This window comes from Stegodyphus dumicola, chromosome 2 (assembly GCF_044657685.1).
Source record: "Stegodyphus dumicola isolate Sdum_Otavi_A_Nest chromosome 2, ASM4465768v1".
NCBI classification, from domain to species: domain Eukaryota; kingdom Metazoa; phylum Arthropoda; class Arachnida; order Araneae; family Eresidae; genus Stegodyphus; species Stegodyphus dumicola.
Genome location: NC_140769.1, coordinates 231,046,775 through 231,061,857, shown reverse-complemented (window position 1 = coordinate 231,061,857; position 15,083 = coordinate 231,046,775).

Genomic DNA, 15,083 nt, shown 5'->3' with positions numbered 1-15,083 from the left:
TGTACACATCGATCTATTTTCACTTAAAAAAAAATCAGGAGAATGATGAAGTCATAATGTTAAAACAATGTTATACTCATCACCAAAAGTGAACACAATTTGTAGCCAATCGAAGCTCAATAAACTGTATTTTAAATCACACAATGAAATAACATAAAAAGGGAAATATATATTATTGCATATACGCACTACAAAAAGGAAATATCGACCTACCATATTTAGAAATTTCTGTGTCTTCAGTCTGTGGCACACAAAATTCCTTAACAGCAGCCAAAAACTTTTTTAAGTGAATATACTGCCATCACCACATAAATTCGCAAAAAATATCCTCCGTAGTGCCGATGGCATTTCTTGCATGAACCTTTCTTGCGACAAACTTTTATTCAAAGCCATCTGAACGATGTTTACGTTCTACCATTGCGCATTTTCATCGTACAAATAGGACACTTATAATGACTACTAATTAAACCTTCATTTACACACCAGTCAATTAATGTTTTTTTTTTTTTTTTTTTTTCCCTTTCGTTCCAAATCATACAGAAACTTCAGATTAATCTCATAGCATATAGCCATTTCACGGTGTACAGCACAAAATAAGCAATGTACACTGCGGGGGGGGGGGGAGAGAAGAAAAGAAAAAAAAAAAAAAAAAAGACGACAGTTTTATATCTCCTGTTCTATTGGGCCGATTGACGAAATTCAAATTGTGTTTTTCATGTCTCGAAAGCGCTACATACGATATATTATATTTATATATAATATTGTTGTAACATAGGTATTTTGACACAAAGTCGGATTTTTCTGAAATGACATTGAAATTTTTTTCCATATTTCGATTCAACGGCTCAAATTATGCTTATATACTAAATTTTGTAAAATTTGGTGCGAAATTTAAGGAGAAATTAAAAAATTTTCCTTTGCGTATTTTTTTTTTTTTTTTAGTTTGCGTCAAGAATAATTCACTTAGCTAAATTCTTAATTTATAGCAGCCTATTTTCCTTTTCTTTTTTTCACTGATACACGAGCGGAAAAAAGGTCCATAGTTCCTTTTTCAAGTAATTTTAACAAATTGGATAAACCACATTTTCGTTATTATCGCTTATAATAAATACGCCAAATTCTGAATGCGCCAATGCATAAATTCACGTATAGCTTGTGAAATTTTGAATAAAAAACTCTAATTTTTTTGCAGGTGTGCTTAGAAATACATCTGTTTTAAGACGATGGCAAAATATTTAAAAATACAAATTTTTAAAATAAATCATAAAAAATAAATGAATTCTATTTGGAATGAACCTGAATTTCGAAATGTGAAAGGAAGAATCAAATAAGTTTAATAAAATAAGAAATATTAATAAATATATCTAATTCAATTAACATTGAGGAGCTAGAATTTTGAAAGTTAATATTTTAAAAACTACTCTGCGATTTTTACAAAATTTGGCAGTTTGGCATAATTTGAGTAGTAGAATCTAAATATGGAAAAACATTGGCATGTCATTTCAGAAAAAGGTCCGATTTTGTGTCAAAATACCGATATTAGAACAATGCTATACATAAATCTAATACATATCCTAAATCGCGCTTTCGAGGCATGGAAAACGCAATTTGAATTTCGTCAGTCGGCCCAGCAGAACGGGAGCTATAGAACTATGCCCCCTTTCTTTCCCGCAGTGTACTTCCTAACTGATATCCAACGCAGACTAAGCCCTTACAAATATTTTCCCATCATTTTCAAATTTAACTGAAATAAGGCAACCAATGACGTCATAATAGGGTTTCCTTAACATTCAACTACTCAGGTTACCATAAATGAAACAACAATTTGGCGGTAAATGAAACAACAACATGGGGATAATCCAAGGGCACCCTAAAATATAGACTATGTAATGTTTATTGCAGTGTTTTCTAAACTTTTTTCATCGGGGAACAACAGTTCTCAAATGTTTATGGAACACTAAAGTGAATTTGGCTTACATTAAATGATAACACAGATATAGTACATAAACAAAACATTCACTCCAATTCAGTTTTAAAGAAACTTTTTAAATTTTTAATGCTACAAAAAATTACTCTAAAACCAATTAAATTAATGCGAACAAATAATAAAAAAATAAATAATAGTTCATCCTTTTTAGCTCTTAGTGACGTCAAAGTGTTTGAGTTTTCAAGTGACAAATTATTTTACTAAGAAGTATAATGTTAGAAATCTGAATTCTTATGCCAGATGCAGCATTAGGTCGGTTTCTGGATTTGGATTTCCTTCTGCCTCATACAAATTTGCGTCAAGACGAAATAAAATATTACTAGATCGTTTTAATAAATTCGGATATTCTTTTGACAAACTTATTCAAAATTCCTTTAACTGTAGTTGTTGAAATTTTTGTGTTATGCTTAAGCAAACTGCCAAATTAATTTTTCGAAATCAGTTGCGTTCATATCTCAGCTCAGTCTCATCGTAAAAGCATTTCGAACCCGAAAATTTTCTTCCTGGCATGTGGGTAATACTCACCAAGAGTTACAAATCATGCAAATGTTGTAATATTTCTTTGTAAATTTTGCTACGAACTTTTCTTCATTTAAAAATTCACATATGATAGGAAAATAATCAAATTTTCGTTTTCCAGTGAAGAAATTCAGAACATCAACATCATCGTTTAAAAGACGCAATTTTATTCGTTAAATTAAAAACAGAAATGTTTCTTTCTTATAATGATAAATTTATTTTGCTACATTTAGTAAATATATCGGCTAAATAAATAGCACTCCTTAACTATGAAGGATCTGTTAAAAATTCCATGAAAGTGTGCTCGAAACAGTTTGAGGAAAAGAAAAGCAATAACTCGGTATCAGGGCCCATCCTAGCACAGGGCAAGATGGTGCACAGCATATGGGCGGCGAAATGATTATCAAACACATTATATTTCTGTAAAAAAGCGAGGGCAATTTTAATTTGCATGTCAACGGCCGAAGATCGTAGGATTGGCACCACTTGTTATGAGATTCATACAATCTTAGATAATGCTTTTCCTATGAATAAACGCCTTACTTTCATATGTAATAAAAGAGCAATATGTTAGCTACCTAGCTATATAGCATAAAATTTTAAATAATCTAGATTATAATGTTCGAGAGTTTGCATAATTTATCATTTATGCTAATGGTACTACGATCCTCTAACAAAATGCTTTTCTTCGTACAGTATTACAATCACTATAAAATCACATCCCTGTATTAGATATTTAGTTTGGGAATTGGAAAACTGAAACGTATGTGGACAAATCCACAGCAAAAGGAAAATTACGGACAATCTTAGCATACATGAAACCACACTGCCCCGTTCTATGCGAGTCATTTATCTCAGGTTGATCCTCAACAGTAATCTTCCATGGTTTTCCACATAATAGATTCTGTTATTCAGAAGTTCTTGCATACTCCCACCGTACCAATCGCAAATGATTACAAACGACTCAGAATTGCATCCTGACCAGATACATATCTGGCTGCCTATGGTACGTCAGAAATAATAAAATCGAGGAACGTGGAACTGGATAGTATCCAGTTACGTGCCTACTATCATTTTATGGCGTACAATGTTCATTTAAGCTTCAGGGTTAGGTTTAGGTTAGGTTATTTAATTACGGCAAAGCCTCGAGGGCTATCTGCCTAAGGGGAGGGATGCCTTCGTGGAGGACTTTCTAAGGGAAACTGGCTCGTATACACTTTAGCTTCAGGGAAAGTAAGACTTATGGCCATTGTCAATAACCTAATGCAGATGCTATCCCACTGATGTAACTTTTCGATGCTTATCTTGTAAGGATCTTAAGTTTTACTAACGTTTATTTTATTTTAAATCTTTACTATCACTTCTTATTTTCTACTTCCGGCCAGAATTATAAGCGTTAACTGATTTATGCAAAATTTGTCTGGCGAACGCCAAGTATTTAAGTTGTGGCTTTTTGCCAAGCGAGAGAGAGGAAGCAGTTAGTCGAAGCAGGCCGCTTACCTTAGAAGTTTTACTCAGTTGCTGGTTGCCTTCCAGGCCAGAGGTTTAATCCTCTTGATAATTTTAAACGTATTGTAGTGTTCACAGTTCTCTGTACTACATACGGCTTCCTGTTAATATAAGGCCAATCTTCCACGTTTATTATTTTAAAGTAGAGTTTATTTATATTTTTATATTTTTACGTTTAGACCACGAGTAGTGGGTCTTTGTATTCCGTAGTACGGAAATTATTGTAAATAGAGAAAAATAAAGGGTTTTGTATACCCTTCTTGTGTATCCTGTCTACTTCCCACAGTTATTGAACATAGCTTTAGTAAGCTCTCTGTTCCGAGTCAGGTCCTTGCATGTTCCCGAAGAAAGTAAGACGGAACATTGAACCTGATAATCTTTCTATGGGCCCTATTCATGGCATTTTTAACTACAGCTTTAAATGAGATTTAATGAATCATGTGAGACTCTGACGTCACAAGTCATTAAATCTCATGTCTTGGTATTCTCATGAAAGCAGTCATCAAATTCAATCTTCAAATTAGCAAGATGACTGCTGAATTAATGCTTTTCTCAGCAGCCGTCTTGCTAATTTGAAATCAGTTCTGAGCTTCGCATTAAACATATCGTAACATCCCGTTAATAAGAATAGGAGAAAGATTTGCGTTAGTTTTAGCTGAAGCTTATTTAGACGACATTAATCGAATTTCTCTGCATTGGAAACGAATTTTTCACAATCGAAGCAATGCACTTGATTTGCCCGATGGAAATTTAATCAAAAATATCGTTTGAGCAAAGAAGTAACGTTTTATAAATTAAACATTTTGCTGCTCTTCGTAATTTCTTTGGGTCACAGAACCTGTATGGGATATTTTTTGGATTGTTTATTAAATTTTATTTTAATAAATTAATACATAAATAAATTTTATATACAATTTTGTAAAGAACAGAACAAAAATATTCTTTAAGAAACACAAGTGAAAAAAATTCTAACTGAATTTGTGTATAGTATTATTTTTATCCAGAATTGAGAGTATACCAACAGTTTGAATGTCACTTATTTTTTTTTTTTTTCATGTAAGTAATTAGGCGAAATAAGAATTGTCATAAAATGATTTTTTGAAACATTATTATTAACTGTTAATACAAAAGTCTAATGCTGAATGAATTTTTTTAAATCTTTTGATGTAATAAAATACAAAAGTGTCTGTTCTTACTCTAGAGCTCGGTGATTAGCGTGTTAGACCTGAGACTGTAAAGTCCTAAGATCGAATCACACTAATCGCTGTTAGTTTTTCAAAAACTTTTAATATTCTTGAAAGTTTTTCTGTCTTCTCCTCAAGTCATATTAATTTCCTCTAAATTATTTTCCTTAACGCCTGTTATGTAGCTGTTCCCAATTCTGCTCACTATTTTGTTTTTATGATGTGGAGGTTGAGTGTACTTTAAGCACTCCGAAATAAATAATTCTTGCACACGTAGATGTTATTATTTCATCTACATAAGATTTTAATTACTAGTAAAAAATTAAACTTTTATTTAAATTAAAAATGAATATGTAATGCAAATTTACTAGACATATGTATCAGTACTTTCTTGCTTACTATTCGAGTTTATTACTTCATAAATATAAGCTTATTATTTATAATAAAATCTTTGTTTTCTATTTTTAACATTAACAAACTTTAAGCATTAATATATAACATTTTGTATGAAAATTCAATTATTTGGTAAATAATGTTGTACATATTTTGCGCCATTCGTATGGGTCTTCATAGCACCCAGATTGACATAATTTAATAAATTTGCTACTCACAACAACAGTTTATTTTTGTCTTGCAACGTAAAATTGTGGCCAATTTTTACTCTTTAAGATATTTGGGTTCTGTTCAGCAAACTAAAGAATTAGCTGTTTTTGCCTAATCGTCAGGCAAACCCAACATTCAATAAACTTTCCTTTCAATATCGAGCGAAACAACCTACTACAAAAGTATCTTGTATACCCTTATTTTGCGCCTGTCAATAGATGCAAATCAAGCGAACATTCGACTATATAACTTGCAACCCTATGACTGGTTAATTTTAACGAAGTTCCCGAACTTGCGAACGAAGGTACCGTAAGCATCGTTCCGGCGGCCATTGTGACGAATGTCTATTTAACCGTCAGTCGTTACGGTCACTGGAGTCGTTAAATTTAGCGACCTCTCATCAACAAAGTATGGCTACTTGCGAGCGTGTTGTGAATAAATTAATGTATTTTACGGTTGCTTCTTCTTATTTACGTGTCATCTCATCTACGTGTCATCTTTTGTGTCTTTTGATCTCATCTACGTGTCATATTTTGTGTCATATTATTCCGTCTTCAAGAGCTTCCCATACACGTGTATTTTTATAATGAACTTGCATGCATTCCTTGTTATACTAGTGAACTATCATAGTAATGAACTATGAAATTTAGTATTTTACGCTTAAATCACTCCGATCTAAGCTTTACAATCAGTTTGTACAGAGGTTGGGCCTCGTGCTTATTCCCTGGTGATTACACCATTCAATCCCCTGTGTTTCAAAATACCTATGAAAATTAGCTGGAGTTAATGAATTGTTAAAATAACGTGTCTTACATATAGCGCACATTGCATTGGACATATTTTTATTGTGAGTAAGTACACTTAAAGCTCCAATTTCAGCAACTCTCGTCACATTTTCGTTTTTTGCAGGCTCCTCAAAGGCATTTGTATTTTGGATGGAATTCAGTTCCTTCCTCAATCCCAGATACATACAAAGAAGTACTTGCTTTTTTTTCTTTCAAAATTCCCTTTTTAATCAAGAATCTTTATTGTAGAATTCAAATGGAGACAAAGAATAACCAGTTGAAAAAAGTACAGCAAGAAATGAGCTATTTTGAGTAATTTCATATAAAATAATGAAGAAGCGATAATTAAAAAAGAGACAGGAAAAATAAAAAAATAAATAAATAAATAAATAAACTTACGCAAACGAGTATAAAGCACAATTATCGGAAATGTTATACATTTAAATTTTGGTGGCTAATTTATAACAATAATAGTTTACTCGTAGACGTGTTAATAATACTAGATGACAAAATTAACATTTGGTGGCTGAAAAGCATACAAGACAAATGATTGAATTGCTTTTAATCCTTGCTCACAAAAAAGAGGGGGGTGTATCAAATTTTAGGTAAAATTTAAAGATTGTTTACGGGTAGAAAAGTTATTGCGAAGTAACAAGCAAAATTTGACTTTTTTGGTACATTTCTAACGGAGCCGTAAACCAGAATACAAATATTCATTTTTTGAAACAGCGGTACTTTTAAATACAAATTATATTACATTTATTAATTACTATTAGTAAAATTTTTATATCTACTAACCAATTTGCAAAAAAATAAGGATAAAATAATAAAATTAAAACGTCCACTGAAACATTTAGAACAGATATATTTTACAGAAATGGAGTAAAAAAACAGAAACATTAACAGAAACAGAGTAAAGAGCAGAAACACTCTGCATGCATTTCGTTGGCAACGTAAGCAATATGGTGTAGGGCTAAATTATTAAATATACTAGCAGCTACGCTACCAGCCTTCGTCTGGCTTTTAAATGTACCGGGAAAATGCCTGAAGGGAACACCAAACGTTAAATTAAAAAAAATGCGCAGAATTTTACTCTGCAGAATAATTCATCAAAAAATAAATAAATAAAAATTAAAAAAAAAATGTATTACATAAAACAAAATTACAATGAAATAAGCAGTATCCCTTAATACAAATATTAATTATCCTGATAAATAAATTAACCAACTTCCCGTTGCCTTCTCTCAACAAATGTCTAGTATCCAAGAGAAACATTAAATTAAAAAACTGCACAGAATTATCGCCCTCATTTTTCCAAGTGGCAACACTGCTGATTTTCAACAGTCAGCAGCCCAGTATACAATTCAATGAAAAACTGTTGCCAAAACCACATTTCTAAAAGAATGAAACTGTTCAAAATGATGCGATAAAATCGAAAAGATAAACTTTAAAAAAATCTTATTCGAATTTTGAAAAAATCGTTTTGAAGTGCACTGGCTCTTGTCTAGATGCACCTATATACCAAATTTCGAAGCCCTGGGTCTATTAGCTTACGCGCAGCACGAACGAAAGACACACAAACCCTTTCTTTTATTATACGTAGAGATTACTTGCGCAATTTAAATCACTTTTGTTAACCAGCAGTCGTGCGATTCGGGAAGTGAACATGTAAGATATTTCATCAACAGAAAAACAACATATTTCTACAGAAAAAGGAATTCCTGTCTTTAGTTCTTTACACAACATAAGCAAAAGGGAAGAGTTGCACGCATTGCCACTCACAAACTCAATGAAAAACCGATAGAAAAAGAAAATCGTTAAAACGTGGAGTTAGTAAAAATTTTAGATGTGACATCTTTGTTTTATCTATAAAATTCTTTAAGAGTTATTTTCAGTCATGTTAAGTACAGAAAAGCGAGCAAAGTTTTGTTGTTCTCTAGCTTCAGTTTCATGATTTTTCGCTGAACACTCAGCGGCTGCTTGCGTAAAACTCTATGGAACATCGTCAGGCGAACTGGAAGCCTGAACTTGATCTGTCTTACAGTCCGAGCAAAAGTACATTTATTTTATATTATATTTTATCCAATTATTGCAATAAGCCTCAAACTAATTCTTTCTGCATAAATAGTGCCAAATGTTGCTCCATATCACTGTAAAAATTAACGATTCAAGAGAAACTGGCTTTTGATAAATGGACAATTTTTAATTTAAATCATAAATTCCATTTAAAGTTTTAGTACGTACATATTTTTTGTGTTTTCTAGGATTCTTCTACAAAAAATTCATTGCGTTCGGGTAATAATATTAATAAAAAAACTTCAATGTCATCATAGCATATTAACGAAGATAACACATGCAGCGAAGGCTATGCTTACTTTCATAATCAACTTGATATTAAATTACGAGCTAATAAAGTCTATGCTTCTTTGAAAAGCACATGATTCTCCACAGCGAGATTCACCCCTAATGACAATGTGGGTCACAAATAACTCTCTATTATGTATTAGATCCCGTGGTTTACCAATGGAGAAAACCAAATATTCTGATCTTAGGTCATACTATGAATAGGCTTACCAGCGGCCGAGCGGTAAAGTTGCTGAACACTGGTAGTTTGGTGCGGGGTTCGATTCCAGACGAACCGTCTAGCTGCTTGGGCGTTTTTGTGACTTTCTCATGTTTAACACGTATAGGAGCCAGCTTTCTCTAGAATATCCTCCCCGAAAACATAGTTTTCCTTAGACAGCTAGCCGACGAGTGCTTTGCCATAATCAAATTAACCAAACCTCAGATTGTGAATTACTACTGCCCAAATATTGCGTGATATATGATACAGCTGTTGATGAACAACAGGATCAATAAGTTCTATTTATGAAAATATAGAGTTTTATTTAAACTCCATACTTTTTTTGCCTAATTTTAAATTTTGCATTCGCGGATAATTCATTGGCATATAACCCAATTTGATCATTAACATGTTTAACGGCTTGACTTCAGAACAGGATTCCTTTTTTATTTATAAAAACAATTTCCGCTCATCAGGCTATAAGTAAATTAGGTAATCTTTTGTTCATATGTTAAGTTCTTTTTAGTAAATATGCTGGAAGAAGCATTGAAATTCGCCACTGTCGACAAACGTTAAATAACATAAAAACACTGAAAATAAGTGAAGAAACTACCCGACTAATTGCGAATACTGCAAGATACCAGCAGATACTTATAAGAGGACAGATGTTTATTAATCATTTACTGCAAAATATACATTCAAACCTGTTCCAAAAATTTTAGTTTTTCGTACTTGAATTCTTACAGAGTTTTAATCATATAAGAGAATATGATTTAACATATAAATAAAAATACAAAGTTAGCTATCGATAAGTAGTAGATAAAAATATTTTTAAATGCTTGTTCTTTGGCTTATGATTGCCTTGATAATATTTTCTTTTCCGAAGCTCGGTGTAAGAATATAACATATAATAAGCTTTCATCTAATAGTGGCTTCTAAAAATGTTGGTACAATTTTGAGTTTGCAGTAAAAACAGTAACATGTACAGGTTAAAGAAATAATAATAAAAAAAAAAAAATAGTGTATTCTTTAAAAATAACTTGAATTGAGATACTGAGAAAAAGCTGCCAAAAAGTCGAAAATGTTTAACTTTTAAAGCCCATTGCAAGGGTTCCAAATAACTAGCAAGGTCAAATAGAATATCAATAAGGTATTACATAATATTACGAATTTTATACATGTAGTGAAATGTAATGTGAAATTGTAGTATTTTTTTATATAATGTAACATGGATGTTTGAAAGAGACGAAGTTCTGTCGGAAAAATAAGGTTACAAAACAAGTTTATTTAATATTGAGTTAAATGGCTATCTCGCTAAACTGGCGACGCATTGCCAAGCTGGCGACTATTTTGCCAACTTATTTTTGTCGCCAAATTTGGTGAGAAAAAGCCAAAACTCACCAAAGGTAGTGAACATCTGGCGATATTTCGGCCCGGTCCCAGTATAACTAATTGATCCCTATATGTAATTATAACCGTATCTGTCCCTAGATGTAACTTTAACCGCATATGCCTTCCAGTGATTTCGAGAAATGGAAGGTACTAGGTATTTATTATAATACTAGAATAGATATTTATAATTCTAGTTAGACTTCAAACTAGTAAGAACATTAAACAGAACGCACTGCAAAGGGTGTCTAAAAGGCGAAGCTCTCATGGAGATCTCAATACCACGAAATCAACTCTGAACTGAAAGACTGAAAACTGACGCTCTCTCCGGTCTTACATAGATTTCCCGCGGCAGCCTGGAAATTTACAGTACTTCCTCTTTCTCGAAATTACTGGAAGGCATATGCGGTTACGGTTATATATAGGAATCAATTATAGTTATTCAAATATAGTATCAAGTACAGTTATACAGGAATCGCACCCAAATTTCGCCCAGTTATCGCCAAATTTGTTAACTTTTGGCGATTTCTTCCCAAATTCACAAAAATTAGTGGCCGAAACCATCGCCAGCTTGGCGACATCTCGCCAATTTAGCAGGATAGTCGTTTACCTGAATGTTTAATGGACTTGCTTCTGTATTCTTATTTTTCCGGGAGAGCTTCTCACTCTTCCGACTTTTCATGTTATATTGTACAAGAGATACTACAATTTCACATATAATTTCATTAAAATTATTTAAATATATAGAAAATCCATAACAATATGTCCTTGGAATTGAATTAATCCCCCCCAGAATATCTGACCATCAAACAAAGAGACACAGAAATAAAACACTCCAATTTTATTCTACTTCATCACTTGTGGGTGATTAAATTAAAATATACGCGCATAACTTAGTTTAAGTTTTATAAATTTACCAGCCAACCTGGTTTATATCTAACCTGGACCCGGTTTATATCTCAAAGCTTCCTTTCTCAATGGTTATAAATTAAACAACTGAAATCTAATATGACTAGAGACTACAAGATTGTTCAGATCATTCCAGAATTTCAAACAGACACTTACCAAAACAGAATTTAGCCTCAGTCTAGGATATTTGCAGCCAGATTAGTATTAGCGTCGTTAGCAGACTTTGTTAGAATCTGCAAAGCAGCGGACAACAGACTTAACTCTCACGTAAAAGGAGGGGGATAATAATTCGTCACCACCATGATTTGGCGACTGCATCCCATCCTCGCCAGTCGCCTTCTAACAGAAGGGTATGTAAGATACTTTGCCCCTCTTTACCGCGTGCTTACGGGGTGTAATTATGTATTACGTCCTGCTTGCAATCGGTAATCCGGTGTCCGAATCCTGACTAGGGCATGACACAATTTTTCATGTCTCCTACATATATACAAGTATATAAAGAGTGAAACACGTTTAACGCGAAAACGCTTAAGACGAAATATCGGTTAACACGAAATAATGCAACGGTCCCGATAAACTGCTATATATTTTCATACATTTTGATTCTCTTAACAGGAAACAAAAATCGCTTAATACGAAAACATAGCCTTTTTGGAAATAAACAAAATACGAAAAATACCGGCCTCGCAGACGAGATTTAGGAGGGATGTCAAATGAAAAAGAGGTGGTTTCGCATGTTTCCGTTAAAAGGAGGCTAACTACCTCAGAATAGGCTCTGAAACAAGCCAGGTTTGTTTATCTAAGCTACTCTCACCTTCCACCCCTACAAACCCTACACAAACATTTCATCTCTCATGAGTGGCTTTGGAATTCGGTGACGAGAACATCGCAAGTTTGAGTAAAAATCTGTGAGTTTGGTTTATATGTTGCACTTTCTCTGTCTCATATGTTGCACTCTGCATGGAATTCAGTGGATTCAGGACGAATGAAAATTTTTTCCGTCATGCACGATTCTCAAAAGTATCAGATTCTTTGGCGCCGAAAGCAATGGAGAAGGAGGGTATTGAAACTGAGCTGACACTTAATGAACTTAATGAAATGCTTGAGAAAGTTTCTGTATTATTGGACTGTCCTACTGTATTAGCGGAAGAATTTGTTGCAGTAGTTGATGATAATGTGTGTACATCCCCAATTATGGCAGACGAAGACGTTTTGGAGTTTTTTCAAAGCTAAAAAAATATCATTGATGCAGACTCCGACGACGAAAGAACTGATAATGCAGCTTCTGTTCCCACGTCACCCGAAATGAGGAACATCATAAAAAGTATGCGCAGTTATTTAGACGCACATTCCAATGGTGAAATGAATAACAAAATGTTCGACATTAAACAACTTGATGCTACAAAGGACAAAGCAAAGAAAAATATCAGATTATTTTCCGAAAACTCAATAAATGTTTTGTTTTCCAAAAAAGTGGAAAATTTTGTATTGAATTCCATTAAGTTCTCGTGGATGTTTTTGTTTCATTAATTTTTATTAAATACATGCATATATACATATCTATGTAAATAAAATGCACTCTATTAAACCTAATTATGTTGAATATATGTTTTTTCCCAAATATCCTTTAACACGAAATTCATTGATAAAATGATAAAAATCAAATGATAAAAACCTTCTAGTAGAAACGAACTTTAGAATTATGAAATCATCTAAACCAGAGACGGTTTAAATAACTTCTGGAATTCTTGTCAATTAAAGACTTTTATCATTTTGTCTATACCATATGCTTCATAAATATACGCTTTACAAATGCATACAAGTTGAGAAAGTTTAGGTTATTAGAATATGGTAAAGTATACGAGGGCTGTCTACCTAAGAGGAGGACTTTCTGAGGGAAACTGTCTCGTATTCGCGTTACACATGGAGAAAATTACGAAACCCAACTAGCCTATTCGTTTGGGATAGAATCCAGGTCAAGTTATTACTAATCAGCTATCTTAGCCACTCGAGCTTTGGTGGCGCAGTTGAGAAGACGAAGAAAAGTGATACTGATGTGAAAAGGCCCGATATATAAGTTGAAGTGCTTAACAATTTAAAAATATTGTAAAGAACTGCAACTTTAGCACCTTCTTCACGAAAACTGTTATTTACGACTCTTGATAAAAATTCAGTATTTCATTCAACCTGCTTTCTTCCGAAGAAATTTACATTGGTAAAACACACATTTGTGATCACCAGCAACTGGTCGCATTTGCGTCCAATTTTCAGTACATAACTGAAAGCTACTATTTTATGTTATTCACGAATCACCAAACTCTTCTTCAAATCTATAAGTGGAATACAATCGCTATTCAGTTTTATAAAGATAATAATAATGTATTTGGCAAATGTTCTTTCACTTGTCTTCATTTCTGTTGTCAAAATGCTTTCATCTAGAGATTTTTTCCCAATGTCCACAGCCCAAAATGATGACGAAGTACTAGAAAATATGTTATCCAGCCAGATATATATTCTTTTCTATGAAATGTTCAAAAACGGTGAGCACATTTGTATTCTCTACTGCGGCATATTAACGAAACGTATTCGTCCATCTGTACCCGAAGAATTCTAATTCTAATTCTACGATGCTTTCTACGACCTGCTCGATCCAAGGATCAGAGCTATAGCAAAGAATATGTATTGTTAAGAAGGAAAGCTTCGCAGCAGCAGGAGTGGCTCCCTTCGAACGAAAAGGGACGCAACTGCGCATGCGTGAAATATCTGTCGCCAAAAAGCGCCAAAGCTCGAAGCTGATGTCGAAGTTCGAACAGGTTCGACGGTCACGTTTATCAAGAGTTTAAAGCTATGTGACTCCATTTTTTCCCCTACATATTGACAGATATAAAATCAGACATCAAACTGCGATATGGATAATACAGCTTCAACCAGTAAAGCAAAAAAGCACGAAAATTCGAGTTTAAATTATCGCGAAAAGTCAAAGAACGATTCATCTTAAGGGGACTCATACACCTTAAACCTCTCATGATCTTCGAATATGTGACTGTTGCAAGAATTGGGATATTTTATTTATTTTAAAAGCAATTACTTCCAACTTTTTACAGTTCACTACATAACATAGCTGCTTTGGAAACTAGTAACCAGAAAGTTTGTGTTGCCACAAATATTTTTGTAATTTAATCCTTTTTGTGACAAAATATTTCGCCATGTTTCCACCTTGCGCGCATGATATTTTAAAAATGGATAATGGCACATACTCGAAATTTGATGGTATTCTTTATATGGGCACTATTTTCTAACTGAACCAACAATCTGATGAATATTTTAATATTGAAAAATTTTATGGACGAAAACATTACAAATTTTGTTAATAAAATACATTTTATAAACTCAACTCAAAATAAAATTAAAATTTAACATGGAATTTTTAAAATTTTAGGTTCACAGTAGTTTCCAAACGTTATGAAAGCTATATATTAAATGTGGAATTAAATTATGAAACAGAATGTTTTAAACTGTGCGCGCAAGTTAGAAACATGACGAAAAATGTTGTCGCAAAGCGGATTAAATTATAAAAATATTTGTGGCAACACAAACTTTCTGATGACTATTTCAGAAAGCAGCTATATTATGTA